The sequence below is a fragment of the Excalfactoria chinensis genome, chromosome 14, assembly GCF_039878825.1.
Source record: "Excalfactoria chinensis isolate bCotChi1 chromosome 14, bCotChi1.hap2, whole genome shotgun sequence".
NCBI lineage: Eukaryota > Metazoa > Chordata > Aves > Galliformes > Phasianidae > Excalfactoria > Excalfactoria chinensis.
This window is the reverse complement of record NC_092838.1, coordinates 6,047,322-6,066,463: the sequence shown is the minus strand read 5'-3', so window position 1 is coordinate 6,066,463 and position 19,142 is coordinate 6,047,322. Positions and strand designations below refer to the sequence as shown.

Below are 19,142 nucleotides of genomic sequence, written 5' to 3'. Positions count from 1 at the left end.
AACCATTCTGCTGTTTTTATTAATGCTGACTTATATCCAACAACATTTGTATTCTTCATGTCTCTATCTTGCAGCTCTATCAAACTGTGAGCTTGCCATGCAGTCCTCTGCTGGGTTGGATTTTACCAGGCATAGTTTTCCTCTGGGAATGTCCTGGCTTGACAGGAAGAGCTCTACTTCCTGTGCTTTGGTAATTGACTGCTTTTACGGTGTAAACTGAGGTCCTAGTAGTGTCCGAGGGGAAAAAAAACAAAAAAAGTACATGTTCTGTTCTGTGTAGCAGGATATCTGGTTAGTAGTTTTCTCATGCTCTTCTCACTTTTGGTACAGGATGTACCCAAGGGAAAGATCCTGCTCAATCATCATTACAGTGACAGCTTCATAAGCTGCTCATAGTTCTAGCACAGATGATTAGTTCCATTCTTCCTACTCTTGCATTCAGTCTAAAGGAGAAGGTGGTGCTGAAGAAATGTTTCTTGTATCCTCAGATATTTGAAAGCTGTGTGTGCAGAAAATTCTATGTGATAAAATACCAGAGTATGAACCCAGCAAGGACTGCCTTGTTTTGGGGCTATGAGAGGACTGAGCTTTCCTCAGAACCTCATATCTCTTGGCATTGGGCATCAGGACGGACTGTGTCTGCTACAGAGCTTTCTCAAATTCCTTTTAAGCTTGTGGGTTCAGTTTTAACTCCTAATCATAAGTCCTGCTTGGATATATTAATGCGTTCCCACTCACAGATGCCTTTCTTCTATAGAAATGCTTTATAACGTGGAAACTCACTAAATGCAAACTAACTCCCACTTTCCATGCCACTAGCAAAGCTGTAGCTGGCACACAGAGGCAGCCTTGAAGGGTTCTGCTCTGAATTGCTGGCTGTTTTTCCCAGGAAACATTCCTGGAAGAGAATGCATTAACAGTTTCCTGCAAGGGTTTGACTAAATCATTTAGCATGCAGCACACGTGGTTAAAACCTTATCTCTTAAAGAGAGTACTGTAACATCTGGTAAGCCGCTGTTGCTTGCACACAGTGTACTCTCCTGGCTGAAGTTCTTGTTAGTGCCAGCTGAGCTCTCAGTAATTTCTGAACAATCTGTGCTTCCTGTAGGTCAGAATGCTGTGTGTGCCACAGAGATGCTTATTTACTGGAAGGTCTGACCCTTAGGACAGCTGGTGCCTGCCTGGTACTTTATACTTTCTGGGATATTCCAGATCACTTTGAGGAAGGATGTATGGAACACCGTCATAAATAGCTACGCAAATTGCTTTGAATCAGTTCATAAACCTTTAAGACAAAGCTTGCTTTCATCTGATGCAGATAAGCAGCCTGGTAGGCTGTTCAGAAAATGTCAGCAGTCTCCGTCAGAGATAGGACATGAGTAAGAGGCAGTGAGATGGGGTTCAGGTTGATACATGCTAATTAAGAGAAGGATGTTCATCCTGAGTGATTGAGTCTGAAAGTGAAGCGCACAGTTATAAGTTAATGTGTTAAGGGTTTACAGCTGCCCATGATAAGGAAAAATGAACGAAGATTTTTTTCCCCAAAAAAATAATCTCTCTACTTTAATTCTGCATGTATAAAGCCCTCCCTCTGTTACTTTCAATAAACGAGAACCAAGAATTTAAAAGGAAGAAGCCGTTCTCAAGCAGAAGTATTCTTACGTGTGAGGAAGTCTTTGTGACAAGCATGAAACTGTTACTTTCTGGTGCCTACATCTGGTCCCAGAGTAAAGGCTGGTGTCTGCCTGAATGGAGAAGTCCTTGCTCACACATTCAGGGCTGTAACAAAAGGAGTCCAGCAGCATCAGGTGGTGAGAAGTGCACAGAGCTGGCTGTGTTCTAGTCTAGAACAATTAATTCTACCTGTAGAGGAGAGCTGACTCCATACTCTTTGCTTGTTTAACAGCAGAGCAAGTTCAGCAGATGTCCCTGAGATAACCTCAGCAGGCTGCTGCACGAAATAGTGCCTTGGGACCTGCTAGCTCGATACACATTGTCTTGTGGTACAGTTCACAGCAAGCCAACGTATTCCAAGAAGGGGACAAATCTGTGTTCTCACTTCACTCCAGATCTAAGGCTTATGATCTTGTTCCACTCAGACTGAACAAGTTATGACAGTGACAAAAATAAAGTCTGCCTGAAAGATCAACTCATACAGCAAGTGTGCAGCTCCAAGGGGGTTTGACCAAAAGAATAAAGCTCTAGCCAGCATGTTCCTCTTCCATGCATATTACATTACATAAATATGTATAAGCACTTATGTTAACTGACACACTATACAGCTTTTAACAGTTTCTTCACCACTCAGAGCATCTCCTTTGCAAACCCTGATAATTAGAAATGTATGTTAATAGGGCATGTCAGCATTCCAGAAATCAATGTAATTACGTTTCTGATATTGTTTTCTCTGCCAGCATCTTTTAAGTACTTCTTACCTGATACTCAGCCCAGTTTTAGGGCTGGGTATTAAAAAGTAAAATAAAACAAAAAGATGATTATATTAAAATAAATGCAGAAGAATGGGAGTCCTTCCGTGACTCAGATCTTGCTGAGTACTGAGCACTTTCAAATTAACACCAGCTTTTTCTTCATCCACAGACCATATCTAGTAAAAATGCCAAAGTAAAATAGGGATAACAGCTTTCTAATGGCAGTGTTCTCAAGGCTACTTCTTCCTCAGCTGTGCGCTTTTTTTTTTTTTTTCATACCTTCTTCCTTATTTCCTTTTCATCCCTATTTGACTACAACTGGATGATATTGTCCTTTGGTTCCTTCAAGCCTTTTGCTCCATGGTTCACGGCAGACACACCAAACTCAGATCTTCCATTTTCTGTATTGTCTCTTCAAGCATTCCCTTTTCTGCTTCTCTGGACCTTCGTGCATTTCCTCTGCTCTTAAAATATTAAAGCTGTGTCCTTTTAGATATAAGTTAGTAAAAGTACTGTATATTATTTTCATTGACTATGTTCTATAAAAAGCTGCTATAAATATAGCTTTTTCCAAAGGAAGTATAAACAAGCTAAGAAATTCAGATCTATCAGATGTGAGTATAAATATCCATCTATATGAAACATGCTCAGGAAGCTGTGAATAGGTCCATTTACCAGAGAGGTGATTTCAGTTGGTGATTTACCAGAGCTAGGCTTTGTGCAGGTGTTCTGCTGAACATGATCTTGATACCAACTGGAAATATGAGTCAGTGAGACCAAGTGGCATGAGTACCATATTGGCTTCTTTCATCCTAGAGTGAAGAAACACAATGTTCAATATCTCCATGGCATTGCAGCAGGATTTCCCCTTCCCTCCAGCTATACTTCCTACTGATTTCTTTGATTGTCTTTTTTCCCCAGTAATTCTAACTGACAGCAAGGTGTCATTCCTCTGGGAGATCTTCTCAAGCTAGTTAGGCTTAGCGCCATGGTAGGTTGATATGGTTGTTCTTAATTTTTATTTTTAGTGCTGTCTCTTTTGAATTCTCTTTTTATTGCTCTTCTATTTCTATTTAATCTCCATCTCAACACTGTCCTGGTCATGGTTTAGTATTTATAGTTGTAGTACTGGGGAAGACTTGGGAAGAACTGAGGGTTTGACTTGGAGAACAGTAGTCAAGAGGAGCTGCAAACCACAGCTGGTGCAGGCCAGTCTGAACAAGCAGTCAGGCAGGATTAACACCCGACAACATCCCCAGTACATCTTGCCAGTGTGCTGGTTTGGCTGCTGGGCGTATCCATCTGGCTGAAGAACTTGCGTGGCAGACAGAATGGATGTGTGTGAGCTATAGTCCAAGACAGGGAACAAAAATAGGTGAGAAGTGTCCAAGTTCTTCTGGGCTCAGCACTGAAGTGTAGCAATAATATATTTCTGTGTATTTCTGGTGATAGATTGTGAAGGAAATTCTCTGCCCTTTAATGATGAACAAAATATGGACAGTTGGACTAGGTGATCTTGTAGCTCCTTTCCAACCCTATGATTCTATGACATTTCCTCCTTCCTATTAACTCATAAACATGTAAGCCACCTTTGGACCTTGTTACATGTTCCTAAGATGTGGACTGTGTTTCTAGCCATTGCCAATTCCTGTCATTCCTATTGCAACATCAAAGTATCCTGTCAGGAAACAACATGAATCATAGAATGGCCTGCATTGGAAGGGACCTCAAAGATCATCTACTTTCAACCCTCTGCCATGGACAGAGTTGCCAACCACCAGATTGGGCTGCCCAGAGTAGAGAAGAGCAGAGCCCAGAGAAGTGCAGCTTCCATCAAAAAACATTTCAGCTTTGCCCTGGTCAGACAAGTCTGCAGAATATTGAGATATGTTTTGTTTCTGTGTTGCATTTATCTCCCAGCAGGGTGAACAGTGTTTGTGCCAATTAGTGGTCATCACAGCCACCAGCTGAGGTGACTTCAGTTTTTCTGTGTTTTGCAGAAATTGACATTGATGGGGATGCTTGTTTAGTTTACTGAGTTTTATTGAGGCTATTTTGGGACTATATCAGCCACATAAATCTGAGCAAAATCACTTTCTCACCAGATTGTTTTCAAGTAAGCTGTTCTGTCTCTAATGGATGGTGGGCAATGTAGCGTAATTCTGGTCTGAATGAGCAGACAGCCAACTGAGTGACTTGTTGCTACATAGAGCTCTAGCTTTACATGTGTTCTTGACTGTATAATCAGCCTGCATGTGCACTAAAGAGAGGCTTGCTTCTTCTTTACCTAGTTGCCAAGCCTCTTGTCTGACCTCTCTCACATCTGCTAAGTAAATGATTTGAAGTGGCTGCACCAGCCTCTTTTCAGGCTATGGTTTTGTTGACATCTCATGAATCCGTTTGTCAAATCCTCAAGTGTCCCATCAAGGATGCATTTCCCTGGAGTTTGAGACCTTCTTTGTACACAGAGTTGCCTTAAGAACAATTTCACTGCAGCTTTGTGAAGGAGAGCACTCTTCAGCTAGGGAATGATGAGGAATGTTTTGGGGCGTCTGTTGGTACTGAAGGCCACCTCTTGGCCTAACTGAACATTGAGAACGGTGACAGATTTTGTTGTTTTGTGTTGTTTGTTTGGGTTTTTTTAGCTCTTTGCTTGTAAACCCCATTTTTCTCTACACAGCAGCTGAAGTCTCAGAGGGAAAAAGAAAAGAAAATTACAACAATTTCCTGTTAGAAATCTAAGATTACCCAAAATAGCTTAATCACTAAATGCATTATGGCTATGAGTCTCTTAAAGGAAAGTTTTGTATCTTTTAGATTTCTAATACGGTAAAAATTCCCATCTTCAGCTGCTTTTGTTGGCTCTCTCTGTGATTATGGCAAGTTACCCAAGCAAAACTTAAGGAGAGGAAACTTAAGGAAACAGCCTGTGCCTGTTGATGGTGAGGAGAAAGGAAACACTTTGCTGGGTGCCTCTTGTCTGATAGACAAAGGGATGGTGAATTACTATTACTACAGTATTGCTGTACTGCCACGTACCATAAAGCCATCGTCCGGTCTGTACCATAAATATATAGATAACATTTCAGAAAGCAAATGAGCCGAACTTTTTTATTTTTTTTTTTTTTAATGCCCCAGATAAAATGCTGCAGCTTGCCTCGCTGCAACCCTTTGCCCACACCTTCCTGTCCTGTAGCTCCGTAACCCTATTTCTAAGAATATGCCCCTTCCAGCTTTTCCACGTGCCACTCATAAAGCCAACACTTTACAAGCTTTGTACGTAATGAAGCCTGGCTTCCCTCTGAGGTCATTTGATGTTTTGGGCCGTTTGGATTATAGGAAGCATCAGTCATAGCACGTTCACTTCCAGCATGCGGATCTTCATGTTTGTGCTGTGCACCTCCAGGGAAGGATCCAGCTCTTCCTGCAGCACAGCTGCATCAGGCAGGTTGCTCCAGAGCTGCAGTACTGAGACTGTGGCACTGTTCTCTGAGAAAATGTGTTAAACTACATCCGGAGTTTTGCAATGCCAGCTCTTCCTCTCAAACCTGACACTTCCTGGAGGGAAGCTGGGGGGGAATTCTTGAGACCTCTCATCTATCCATCATGATGACAGGTTTCGTAAAACAGAAGTAAGTTTACTATAACCCATTAACAAGGCTGCTAGTAAAAAAACAGAAACTGAAATTACACATGCAGCTCTCCTCATATAAGAGCTTTGAGGTTACTTTCTTTTAATTAAAGGGCTGACAGGAGCAAAATCCACTGACTCAAAAGATCTTTGATAATTTAGTGTCTCTAATGTGAAGAAATAAAAATAAAACTAAAAATAAAAACCTCGCCGCTGAGGTATCACCTGATAAAAACCCTGTGTTGATCTAAACCAATGTTATGACTAAACAGTGAGATGCTAGAAAAAGACAGCTTCTTTACTGGAAACTCTTCATCCAAGGGCTATTTCTGCTGCAGAGGCTCCAAGCAGCTGCTGCACAATAGGATGTGATTATATGAAAGCTGTACCTTGGGGTAAAAGGAAGACTATTGATTTTCGTTTTGAAGAGTTACTGAAAATCTGGAGGAGAGGGAGCGAGGGATTGTTAAGTTCCAGGTAAAGTAACACGGAGATAATGACGACTGCAAGCGGATGGGCAGCCAAAACGTCTGGGTGCCTTTAAAGCTGCATAATTCTGTACCAGCAAACTTCGGGGAAACAGGCAGGTTTGTTTTCCAGGAAGAGGTAATAATGTAGAAACCTCTTTCTTGTGGCTTTCTTTAATCACATGGAGGGGTGGTGTTAAAAGCCAAGCGCGCACACAGAGACGCTGTCTTTGAACTACAAAAGCACAACACATCCCAGGCTCAGCTCACTGAGCGGGTGTTTTACTGAAAGTTACAGTCATCTCTGTGTTGAGCTGACCTCCTGTATCTCTTCTGAAACAACTACTTAGCAGCCTTGACTGTTAGAGCACTATCAGCATGGAGAAAGGGTGTTGCACAGAAGTGCCGTGTTGCATGTTTCTGTTCAAATATTTCTCAGCATGTTGGACAATAGCTGTGAAATCCAATTAAAATATTTTCACAAGCTGATCACTCATTTATCCAGAGCTTTGCTGGGAACATTTTGCTGATGTATGGTAGTATCCTATTTCATTTCAGACTTGTAGGTCATTGCCCTCATACAGATTGTACCGTCACTTTTTTGTATACAGATGGGCACAAATAAATCTCTGCCATATGTCCCTTTTGAGTGTCCTAGGAGAGCTGAAGTTTTTGCTGCCCAGGTTGCAGCACCCTTAGAAAACATAGACACACCAGGTCCTGCTAGAAACAGACCATAGGTGTGCATGTATGATCCTAGTAAGGATCATTGTATCAAAGATGTGTAACATTACACAGTGAAAAAGTGAATTTACCTTTTCCCAGTTCTACAAGATCTTATTTGGTTGCATTGGGATGAAGCAAGGCCATCTTGTGAGAGTGCAGTTGTTTAGCTGAGTAAGAGCTAGCAGGGTAATTGTAGCCCTTTATTAAATCCATGCTATCTCCTTCACCCAGGAGGAGTAACTACAGCACAGCAGAAGCGGGCAGCCAGCCTCAGCCCACACCTCCCTGCTGTTCCCATGCCTGAGGAAAACATTCCCTGTTGAGATGCTCACTGCTGTCCTGGGCTTCCTCTTGCAGACACACCGACCTCTGCTATGATTCAAAGGTAAAGTTGTAAGAAATTTTTAGAAAAAGCAAGATGAAAGGTTTTAACAGCTCCTTTGCAAGAAAATAAGAGCACAATGGCCTTGATGCTGCTCCTCTGTTCAGGGGATTACTAACGGGCAGATTGCATCAATCACCTTCCTTCTATAGTAACCAACCACATTTTCTGTGAAGATGATTTTGGATTCCAGTAAGTTAAAAAAAACAAAAAGTTACTGTTGGTTCCCCCCACCCTTCCTCCTCTTCCCGTTTTTCCAAGAACTCAGTATTGACTTGTGAGCCTGTATGTACCATTCACTGAAGTCATCCAGTGTGTGTGTGGAGTCATGCAGAGGAAGCCTTGTGGCAGTCCCTGTATGTACCTGCTGTTGGCTCTGAGGCTTTGCTTCTTAGGAGGCTCAGGAAAGGCTCTGCTGTTCTTTTCCTGCTCTGAGGTCCAAATCTCTGCAACTGTTTCTTTCCTTCCGTTGCCATGGCCCTTGCATGGGATCCTCAGGCTCATGCTCAGCTGCAGCCTTTTCCCTGAGGAGAATCCCATTTCTTGAAAGAAATCTGTGCCCTACCCATGAAGTAGCTCATTCAGTCTGACCCAGTGCAGAAGGCTTGTGAACTCATGTTCATGGATGTCATTACACAAAATAGGCTGGTTTCCTCCAGCCAGTTGTTTTTTGTGCAAGAGGTGTGTTTCAGCACAAACTCAAATCTTTCAGTTCACTTCTGAATTCAGTTTTGCAATAGCTGTCAGACTTCTGCAACAGCTTCTATGGGAATTTTGCCTAAAAAAGACTAGGGAAAATGGAGGACTTAATTCAGAATTGTTTATTAATGCAGTTCACTGTAAATCTGAAATGTTCTTGGATTAGTCAGTGGCATGCTTTCCTTCTCTCTGTTTTTATTTTATTTTACTCCATAAGTACCCAGCTTTAATTGCATCTATTTCTGCTCGTTCTTTTTTTGTTTTTGTTTTTTAATTATTTTTCCAATGAAGTCTGAGTTTAGTGTTTAAATTTAACTTTCTCTCCCTTAATGCTCCAGGAAGGTACGTTGTGCACTCATCTCATTCTTTGGCAGACGTCTATTGGCAGAAAAGCCATTCCCTCTATGTGGAATATTAACAAAAGCAGTCATGATACACATTCAGTTGTGGCTTCTATCTGACGCATTACTAATAGACTCTGATTTCTCTCAGCTATTGGATATGTGCTGTCAGTTCAGTGCTTTATTTCCAATTTGATCCTGCCAAACTCAACAGTATGCTCCCGCAACAGCCATTCAGTGACTCTGATGTAGATAGAGATTTTTGTCTTTTATTGACTTTCTGCATGACTGATTTGCCAGATCTGGCAAACAAACAGGAGCTGGTACTTCCTAGAAGCTCTCAATGTTCTTTAATACACAAAGGAGTTTCTTATATACAGCAGTATCGAGGTTAACGCAAGTAACAGAACAACCAAGTGTACTAGAATCTTGAAAGATTATGCTCTATCCCAGCCATGTATTCCTGTCATAATTTAGCACCTTCTGGCACTTCTTGGATGCTTCTTTTAGCCATTTCAGCTCCCTAATGTGAAATCACTGGATTTATCCCCGAATTAGCAGAAAGGGCTTGTATTGAGAGCCAATACAAGGGATGAGGTGCAATTTGATGGCCCAGGAGCAGAGATGGGGAAAAGGACAGGCCAAGCTGTAGACAGAAGTCACTGGATTGTGTTGGCTGTCTGCAATGCCTTGCTTTTAAACTGTTTTTTAAAAGGCACCCTGCCTACATTGTTTCTGCTGAGCAAAATGGGCAGCTGGCAGCCTTGTGTATACTGGCTCACAAGAAAAGCTAAAATCATTTTCAGCAATGCAAAATATTGACTGGGACTAGTTTGACTTACCAGGCTGGCCTAGCAACCTGAGAGTAGGCATGTTCTTGTTTAGAGCAGCTCAAAGAAGGTTGTAGCGCCCACTTCCTTGGGGACAAGATAGTTGACCTAAGTCCTACAGTCTGCCTTTGCCACTTCATGTGGGGATCACACGTGGAGTATGAGTGAGTCTGCTTCTTCACCGAGTCTGCCTTTACCTGCTTGGTAACTTCAGTTTGGAGGATAAGTCACCCAGCACAATACATATGTTACACAAATGTACTGAAGGCATTTTAGTGTTTATATAACTCCAGGAGGGAGGTGGAAAGAAATCTAGTATAGGTGGGAAGAGAAATGTGATCTGCTGTAGATGAATGATTAAAGTAATTACCTTTAGTCATAGATCCATCAAGGCTGGAAAAGACCTCATGATCATCTAGTTCATCCATCCACCCACCTACCACCAATACTGCCCGCTGAACCATGTCCCTAAGACGGAATGATTGATCCTTAAAATTAAAATTAAATGAGACCTTTTCACACCTCACATGTGTAATGCATCTATCATATCAACTCACCATCTTAAGGTAAATCATGGGCATTCCACATAGCAACGCAGTAGTGAGTAAATGTGCAGCATCTTCCTAATGGCATTTTTTGGCATAACTTTCAAATAGCCTCAGTGATCTTTACTTTTGCTCCCACGTACCTGAGTACCCTTGCATTCCCAGATCTAGAAAACGTAATCAGCACATCACATGTCCATGTTTGCAGATCACACCGCACACACATCCTGTTTGTTTTCTCCTGCTCACTGGCAGTGACACGAGTGCCTGGGACTCCTGCTGTCAGAAGTTACATCCCTGGCAGGTAGGGTCAAGCTTGTCAGTGAGTAGCTGGGTGGCTGCCTTTGGACTGTTACCAAACCAAAATGACTAAATGCATGCTAGGAGCTAGAGCAAGTTGCATCAGAGCCAGCTTCTCCTGTGCTGCAGAACTTCCCACAGGCTCCCATAGAGGCACAGGGTGAGGAAGGCTTCCTAGCCCTGTCTTCTGCTGTCATCCATCTCTGCAGATCCACGTTTACCCATTTTCCTCTGAAAGGACAGGGCAGATTTCACAATTTGTGTAACACCTATTTCAGAAATTCCACAGTAGGGGATATAGGGAAATGCCATAGTGTTTTTCCTTATGGATTTCTCCTCGGAAATGGTAGGGAAATCCCCTAATTCCTACAGGCAAGGGCATGACTCCTCCAGTTCCAGCTTCTCCAACTGTTGAAGCAAGAAAGAGTTACAACAACTGCCCTCATCCTTCTGCCCTTTCTCTGTCTTGTTTACTTGCTTACTGATTGCAGTGCAGCAGTTTTACAACGCATCTGAAGCCAGCCGAGTTTTTCTAAAGAGGATTCCCATCCCACAGATTGCGTGCAATTGTGGATAGTCTCCTTAAGTGTTATTGGAATGGAGAATAGGAGGGAAAAGGTTTGTGACATGATTTCTCTCTGTTGCCACTGTAGAAAGTTCTCAGTAAAGCCTGGATTATATAGAGAAAACTGAGCCTCTTTCCATATGAAATGGTATCTAAGTGTTGGTCAAAGTCCAGCTATTGGGTTTATAGGGCTTTAGTGGAATATAATACAAATGTTTTTCTGGTTTCCCCTTGCTACCTCAACAAAGGAGAGCAGTGGCCTTTTATGAGATAAAGTGTCCTCCAGGCATACACAGCCCTGGCACTGTGTGTGTGCTGGTCTGTGCTTGCAGGAGAAAAGAGGCTGTTTCACTGCGAAGAGCATGTCTCCATCACTCAGAGCCCAAAGCAGATTGGGTTGTCCAATTACACAAAAACCACATCTGTAGCCATGAATGAGGTTGCAGAATCAAAAAAAAAGCAAACAAAAAAAGTCTTTACTAAGCAGCATAAACACATGCTGTCGTTTCTTTGGGGGTGAACAACCAAGAACTTCAAAAGGGTCTTGTCCTCTGCATGGGAGATTCAATAGGTCTTACTTAAGTAATGTGTCAGAGCAGCTGATGAAGTGTCTGTACCTAAGCCTGAAGTCTCTTGTGTGTTTGGAAAGGCATATATGAAATAGGGAATGAAAGGGCTGTAATTATGAAAGAGCCTTCTGTGAAGCAACAGAACAGAACAGGGGAAGGAAAAGCCCTTGGTAAACACTAAGAAAAGCGTGTTCAAACAATGCTATTCTCTGGCATATAATCTTTCTGAGAAAATTAGTAATCAAATCTGAAAATCCTGAACCAGATATGACTATGGTTGGCCATGTCCTTTGGGCTTTTTCACAATTAGAGGGAAAGAGCAAATTCCTCAACTCTTAAAATGTCTGTTGCTCATATTGTGATCAAAGGAACCAGAACAGAGCTGCTACATATTGAGCAAGCAAATTATTTATCTCTGATGAGGTGGCAAGTGGAAGACTAATATCCTGATGCACAGTTTGATTCTCCTAAATTAGGTCACGTGCTTTCTGATAGATGCAAACACCAGAGCCCACAAGGAAGCGCTTCTTTCTTATACACACCTGAATTTCCTGTCAGTCACCAACATCCTGTTTCTGTCACTATTAGAGCCACTTTACAGTCAGATCAGACTAGCACAGGCCAGGTGGCATTATGTGATGGGTCACTGTACAATGAGTAAGCCTTTGTTCTTAAATCAAGGCTCTTGAATAGGGAGAGCTTACGTTGTGTCAGCCTGATGTGTGCACAGTCCAGCCCTGCCCTTGCTGCCACTGTGATGAATAGCAAAACTCTTCCAACTTTTTATTCTTTTCCTTATTTTGAGGTCAGAGCAATTGTTTCCAACTAGACTCAGTGCTACAAGAGGAAGAAGTTCAAGTCCTTTTTGCCTCACTTCAAGGCTTCGTAGTGGAGAGGAAGGGGCTTTTCTCTGAGGAGGTGATGCAGGGTCTGTGCAAAAAGCAGAGCTGGGCAGGTGTGCAACCCACAGCTGGATTGCTTCCTGAGTATGAGAAATCCTGCTGTTTAGTGATTCCTCCAGAATCACTGCCAGAATTTATGTTATTCACAGTTCAGTGGTCATTCTTTCTCCTGTGTACACCTCACTCTGCAGAAGCTGGGTTCCTTTTCCTGGACTTGCTGCTATCATCTCCGTTTCCTAAATTGAAGTAGATATCACAAACTTGAGTGTTCCTAGGCAGGGCTGATATGTGCAAGTCACAGCTACAACTTAGTCATATGGGGATACTTATTTCTTTTGAGCCTACAGAAAAATTAATAACATCTGACCAGATGTGGAATATCAACTGGCTCATCCTTTATAAAACTCTTAATATTGAACTGTCCAGAACAGGAAACCTGAATTGATTTGTAAAGCAAAATCTGAGTTCAGTGAAAAGCTGGTTGTTCCATTAAAAACATTAGCAAATGTTGTTTGATGACACTCTTTTCCCTTCTCTGCATTTAATTTCTTGGAGGACTGTACATGAGAGACAAGCATAGAGGAGCGTGACTGTGAGTTGTGTTCTTTAACTGCATTGGTTCTGGTGCAGTGCTGTAGTTGTTCTATAGTAAAATATGCCATTCGTGCATGCAGCAGGCCACCAGCTGTTCCATTTGGATTTGTGGGCGTTATGTCTCTTTAACATGGCATTAATAGCAAACAACATTGCCACATGCAGTTTACTGTTTAGGGGTTACCAAGAGAAGATAGTATTTATGCCAGCTTTTTCGTGGCAGGTCAATTACTTTGTTAGCATATGCAACAGTGTATTTGTATTGTGCAACTCTTCTTAGGAACTGAACTGCGCTGGAGGACAGGAAATCAGTGGAAGCAGAATGGATTTGAACTAAAAGGAAGGGATTTGTTTTTCTTGTATGTGGGTGCCAGTGCCCACTGAGCTGCAGGGGCACACAGTGCAGTCTGCACGTCTCCTTATGTAACTAAGGAAAAGTAGTACCTACAAGAGCTTGAAGTAAAAGTGAGCAGAGTACGGTTATCCTGAGTTTGGTTTCTTTCCCCTTATTCTGTTTCTCCATGGTGACATGTGGTCTTTGCAGGTCAAAGCTGTATATTTTGCAAGAACTTTGTGAGATGCTATTTTACTGAACCTTGCAAGCTGAACTTTGGCCAAAGCTGTCCTAATCTAAAGGAATAAATGACCACCTAACTCAATAGACACTATTTAAAATTCAGCAACTTCAGTAAATTTTATAGCTGGTGAGACCGAGTTACTTTCATAATCTGCCTGCTACATAAAGGCTTTATGACTCAGGCTGGGGGATGTTCATAAATACTTTGCTCTAGATTATTTAAAAAGACACTGTGTTATGAAGGTGTTCAATAGGTGTCTCTTCCCCTTTCCTTTTTTTTCCCTATGATCAGCACATTATGTTAATTGCAAAAGTGTGCGCTTAATGTGCTTTAAGCTTCAATAGAAAGGAGTGCATATTTCAGTTCAGGCAGTAGAGGTGGTTAACACTGACCTGTGCTAAATCCAAGCTTGAAAAATTTGGACCAACAGAAGTATAGTTTGTATGGCAATTAATTAATGGAGTTCTCCAAGTCTTCAAGAAGGGCTTAAGCCTTCACCATCATCAGCAGACACTGAGCAGCTTTAGGAGTATGCTGATTTGTGTAACACATTTGGATGCTCTAAACAGGCTGCGTAGTTATTTTTCACTTGGGACTCCTCTTTCATTGTGGGTCTCTCACCAGCTGTAGTCTCACCTGTGTGCCCTCACAGCTCTTGATCCCTCCAAATAATTATTTCAAAAGCCAGGTCGTTTTTTCTCTGGCTCTCTCATATGCATTGCCACCTTCCAAGATTCCTCAGCCTTCCAGGATGCTTTCCAGCCTCTTCTGCCATGCCCCAGTCTGCCCACATTTTGCACAAAATTTTCCTTTAGCAAGAAAACATTTTCTCTCACTGTTAGTTCTCAGCTTGCTTCAGTTCCTGTTGCCTTCAGCAGACTGAGTTGGGCTCTGTAAGAAGCCCTGAAGAGCTCTGGCCATTACTTGAACCTGGCATTTCAACCCAGCATTCAAGCTAGCAGCATTACACGTGTGCCCGTGAACTGACTCAAAGGCCATCTACACCTGCCTGGTGTATGCCTTCGGGTCGTGTATTGCACTGCTGTGTTTGTACACAGGGTTGGCAGATAATGGTTAGCACACAGTGTGACCACCACAGGACACAGTGCTGCAATCAGCTTTTCCTTTTGCTCACATGAGAAGCTCAGGCTGGGCAGAGAGATGTGGTGCCACAAACTTTCAGGAGTCACAGGGGTTATTCATCCCCAGTGGAAGTGTAACCACTAACACCTGTCTGAGCTTGCCATCCCCAAATCTATTTTGGACAGATGTGAGACCTTACTGCATTCTTTAAATAGTGGTCTGCTTAAAAACTGTACTGGGATTGCAAAGAAAATGAGACCTGTAGGAAAGCAGGGATAAAATAATAGGAATGACTGAGAAGGCCATCTAGACACCCTGCAGCGTGGTGTCCTCACTCAATATATAGATATAGCCTCACCTGTTGTCTTCATTGTCTCTTAAGGTAGATTTGGAAGTCCCCTGCTATTACAGTATCTGTGATTGAATTTGTTGTTGTATTAAACTTGGGAAAGAACATCTATGACACTGCATAGTGTATAGATTTACAGCTATCAGGAAGAAGGATTACATGGGTTTTATTAGTTCCACAGTATAATAAAAAGATATGCTGTACAAGCTGCAGAGTTCACATGAACAACTTGTTCCTCATTAGGCACACTGATTTTAAAAGTAGATATAGAACACTACTTAGCAAATCCCTCTTGCTATTTTGTACTTCTGTACCCCGAGGTTGCTCCTAAATACGTGTTTGTATTACAGTCTTGGAGGACTGGAGCTCAATACCCATTGCACAGGTGGGGGATGGAGGGCACGGGGAGGTATATGGATTCAGAGTTGGAATCCAGAGACTGTCATCCTACTGTCAGAAAGTTGTGCTTTAGGAAGTTGTGGTTTCAGAAGGGCAGCTGTAGTGGCCAGAAAACAGACCATGCTGAACTGAAAATTAAAATGAAAAGAAACTTCCCCTCACTGAGTACTCTGTTACTGAAACCCTGGCAGCACTGCCAAATGGTCCCAAAAAGGAAAAGGTGAGACACATTATCTTACATGTTGTGAAAGATCAGTCTAATTTGTGCATACAGTTAAAAGCTAGGATGAGATTACAGGGTGAATAGGTGTGATGTACAGAACAGCATGCTGGCAGAGTCTAGAATGAAAATAAAGGTTTCTGATGCCTTGAACAGGGCTCTGACCACCCGTCGGAGCTGCCATGACCCCCAAACTACTTGCAGATACACATTTTGTACATGCTGTATTAGGCAAGATCAATGAAATGTAGAACAAGAGACAGTTCCCCTGTTTGGAGTTCAGAGTTGTTAAGTCTCATTGCAGCAGCAGTTCACCCACAGATTGAATTTCTGTTCTAAACTACTTTCTATCCCAGGCACAGCTGTGGCTAACTGGAGCTTCTGTTAAACCTCACAACTTCTGTAGGCCCTGCTGTTTTACTGTTGAAAGTATATGCAAACGTGGTGTGCAACAGCAAACTGACTGCCATAAAACAGTTTGTGCACAAGTCTTGAGATGATTTAGGCATCTCTACCTTCTGGGATGTTCAGGAATCCCTTCTTAGCTCTAAGATTTCTCTCATGCAGCCTTTATAAAATTAATTGAATTGAATGGAAACATCGGGGACTATTTTGGCATAACTGGTAAATTACAAGAATGGTATTTGTAAATGCTGTCACACATCAGGACTTTTTTAATTGATGTCTGTAGGGAGAACTGTAGCAAGCTTATGTGGAGCAGCCAGTCACTTGTTTGGCCTTTTAGCAGAGCTCAGCCAGTCACTTGTTTGGCCTTTTAGCAGAGCTCAGCCAGTCACTAGCTTCTCCTCTACAGCAAGCCATGAGAAAATTTACAGCAGCCAGAAACTCTTGGGGGGGGAAATGGAAATCACATTAGTTTACCAAATGTGCTGGGCTGAGAATACTGGAACTGAAATTATTGCCTTTGAGAAAGGCACCATCTACTTTGCATATAATTATACCAACGTAGTACATGCTAGGTCTCTATACGTGATAACTACATGATGTGTTGCACAGCTGTGGACCAAAAGAGTGCTATAGAACACAGCACCTGCTCTGCAGTTACTGAGCTATCTTGTCTGGTGAAAGCATCCCTTGGCTGCCAGTCTTCTGAAGTCAGTCTGACAAGCATATTCTTTTCTTCCTGCAAAGTTAGAATTCTTCCTGGTCCTCCATTTTTCTTGCCTTTCCACATCAGAGAGACCTGCACTTTGTAAGATAACAACCTTGCATGTGGTACATCTAGTCACAGAGCAGTTATAGGTTTTCTATTCATCACAATTACTGAGTAACCACGCGTTTAGATAGAGGAGGTCCTTGTACTTGAAAAGGGAAATTCCTATCTCCTGGCTGAAAATGGTTGTTTGAATTTGCATTAAGCAGAAGGTAATTGCTGTGTTATGTTTGTAAATCTTTCATGGTTTGTTGTTTTACATCTGGCCTTCTTGCAGACAGGGAGAAACCTGTGGAAACATCCACACAGCCTCATCTAGGCACCTAACCCAGAGATCTAATTGCCCCATTGGCAATTAGGCATTTGCCTTTGAAAGCTTTTGATTTGCAACTGTCATATGTCTAAAGTACAGTTGTGAACAACTACCTGGTGAGGGTAGCTGGGAGTCTAAGGGGGACAGAAAACCAAAAATAGTCTTTGAAATATTTGTCAAAAACTATTTCTGAACAGACTGTGTACTAGAATATGTGCAAGGGATCTAGCAAGAAGATTCACTACTTTTTATCTGAGGAGAGCAATGAAAGAAGCTAGTAGCCTTACTCTTTCTGTAGCACATTTATCTCCTGAATCATGCCAATGATAAAGTAACAGACCATACATAAACTACTTCCATGCCAGGAGACCATAGGATATGCTGTTTCCATCCCTCCATCTCTCTAGATTGCCTGAACAGTGATGGCTCATGGACAGCTCAAGAAATAACCAAACAAGATGATTCAACTGAGTATTACAAAAGCAGTAAGCCTTAGGGTCTGGAATGATGCTTGTAAGCAACCAGAGCATCCTTGAAACTCACTGCATGTGCAGCTGTTGGCTTACACTGTGCACAGAAAGCTGCACAGAGTCCAAATTGGTTGCTGTTATGCAGGCTTTGTCTCAAAGCTTGAGGAAATTAATGCATTACTCACACAACTGACAGCACCATGAATGGAGGGGCAGAAGCAGAGCCAGGGACTGAATGAGAGTGCAATAGGAAAGGCTGGCAATGGATGTGAATGAGAAGGTCCAGGAGGTGAATGCACTGTACAGAGGAGGATTAAGTACAGGTTGGGTGAAGAGTATTGATGGCTGGATACAGTCAGCGTGTTGCCCTAGGGGATGATTCTTTCTTGGCTGTTGAAAATAGCATCAGTGCTGACTGCAGCTGAAGCCTCACTTCTTGTAAATGACTTCAATCATAACAGAATTAGTGTGACCACAGCTGCACACTGGGTGAGGTTACACTTGTCATTCAAGAGGTTCCTACTAAGCATCCTTCACAGCCTTCACAACCCTTCACAGCTGAATTAACCAGACACCTACAGTTCTTATTAATTAGCTCCATTCGTTAGCAAATGTTTTACAGCTGCAGCATGGTATGTAAATTAACTTACTCTGAAAGCAAATGTGTGTTTCAGTCTCTAAAAAGTGAGGGAGCCCCAGCCTTGTTGTCTATAGAATTGTACCAGAGCAGAGACAGAGTAGGTGTATCAGTGAGATGCAATGGGACAGAACCTGGGGCTCCCTGCTGCAAATGATACTTCTAATCTGTCCCTTCCCCACTGACTGTGTAGTCATTCACCAGATTCGCTGTTTACTTTACTTCCCAGCCACAGCCAGGAGTGAAAGGGTCAGAGGAAAGAGCTGGGCAGGAAGGGGAGGGACTGCAAGCACCACTCTTCATGTGCTAGTTGGCAGACAGGGCTGAAATCACTGTGCTGTTTGTGTTTCCATTGCTTGGAGGGGCAGAATACAGCTAGTGCACTATCTGACCTTGCTGGTATTTCATTAGGCAGAGAATGAGAGATTTGGCTCTGACAGAGCTGGGACTCTCAGAAATCTTCAGGAGTCTGATTGAGTCCCTAAGTCGGTGCCCACTGGTATTTTAGGAGACCTCTTCCTTAGAGGATGTGTCACAGCACTGTGAGCACATCAACTGCATTAGGATTTTGTGCTTTGGAGCAGCTTAGAGATACCTGCTAGAGAGGATGCAACTGGCCTCTGTGCTGCATGCTGGATAGCAGCAAAGGAAAGGGAAGAATAAGGGGAGATGAAAAGACAGTAGTAATTTAAACATACCAGCCAGCTTCATCTCCTTTTCCTCTAAGTGACCTTTTAGTGAATTCTGCCCTTGTCCTTGGAGCATAGCTTTGATTATATTCTGGGTTGTCCCATGTTTGCATTTTGAACTGAAGACAGAAGGGGAAGGATTCAGGTGCTTTACCTTGAGGATATGGGTCATTTTGGTTAAGGCTATTCTGAGAGAAATTAGGTTTGCTCCTGCCAGGAAGAAAGTGAAATGAGCTCGATCCTTATTCCC

At 42.5% G+C, this 19,142-nt stretch overlaps 1 protein-coding gene across 10 annotated transcripts in view; it reads left to right on the top strand.

Moving 5' to 3' along the window:
- Window positions 1-19,142, top strand: part of CLEC16A (C-type lectin domain containing 16A) — a 147,288-nt gene that overhangs the window by 80,202 nt on the left and 47,944 nt on the right. For 9 of the 10 annotated variants that reach the window (XM_072348999.1, XM_072349000.1, XM_072348998.1 and 6 more), the window contains one exon: window positions 7,485-7,638. The gene's annotated coding sequence lies outside the window, so the exon portion shown is untranslated. Of the gene's footprint in view, window positions 1-7,484; window positions 7,639-9,881; window positions 9,921-19,142 lie in introns of those variants that run through there. The other variant, XM_072349004.1, reaches the window with a different exon arrangement.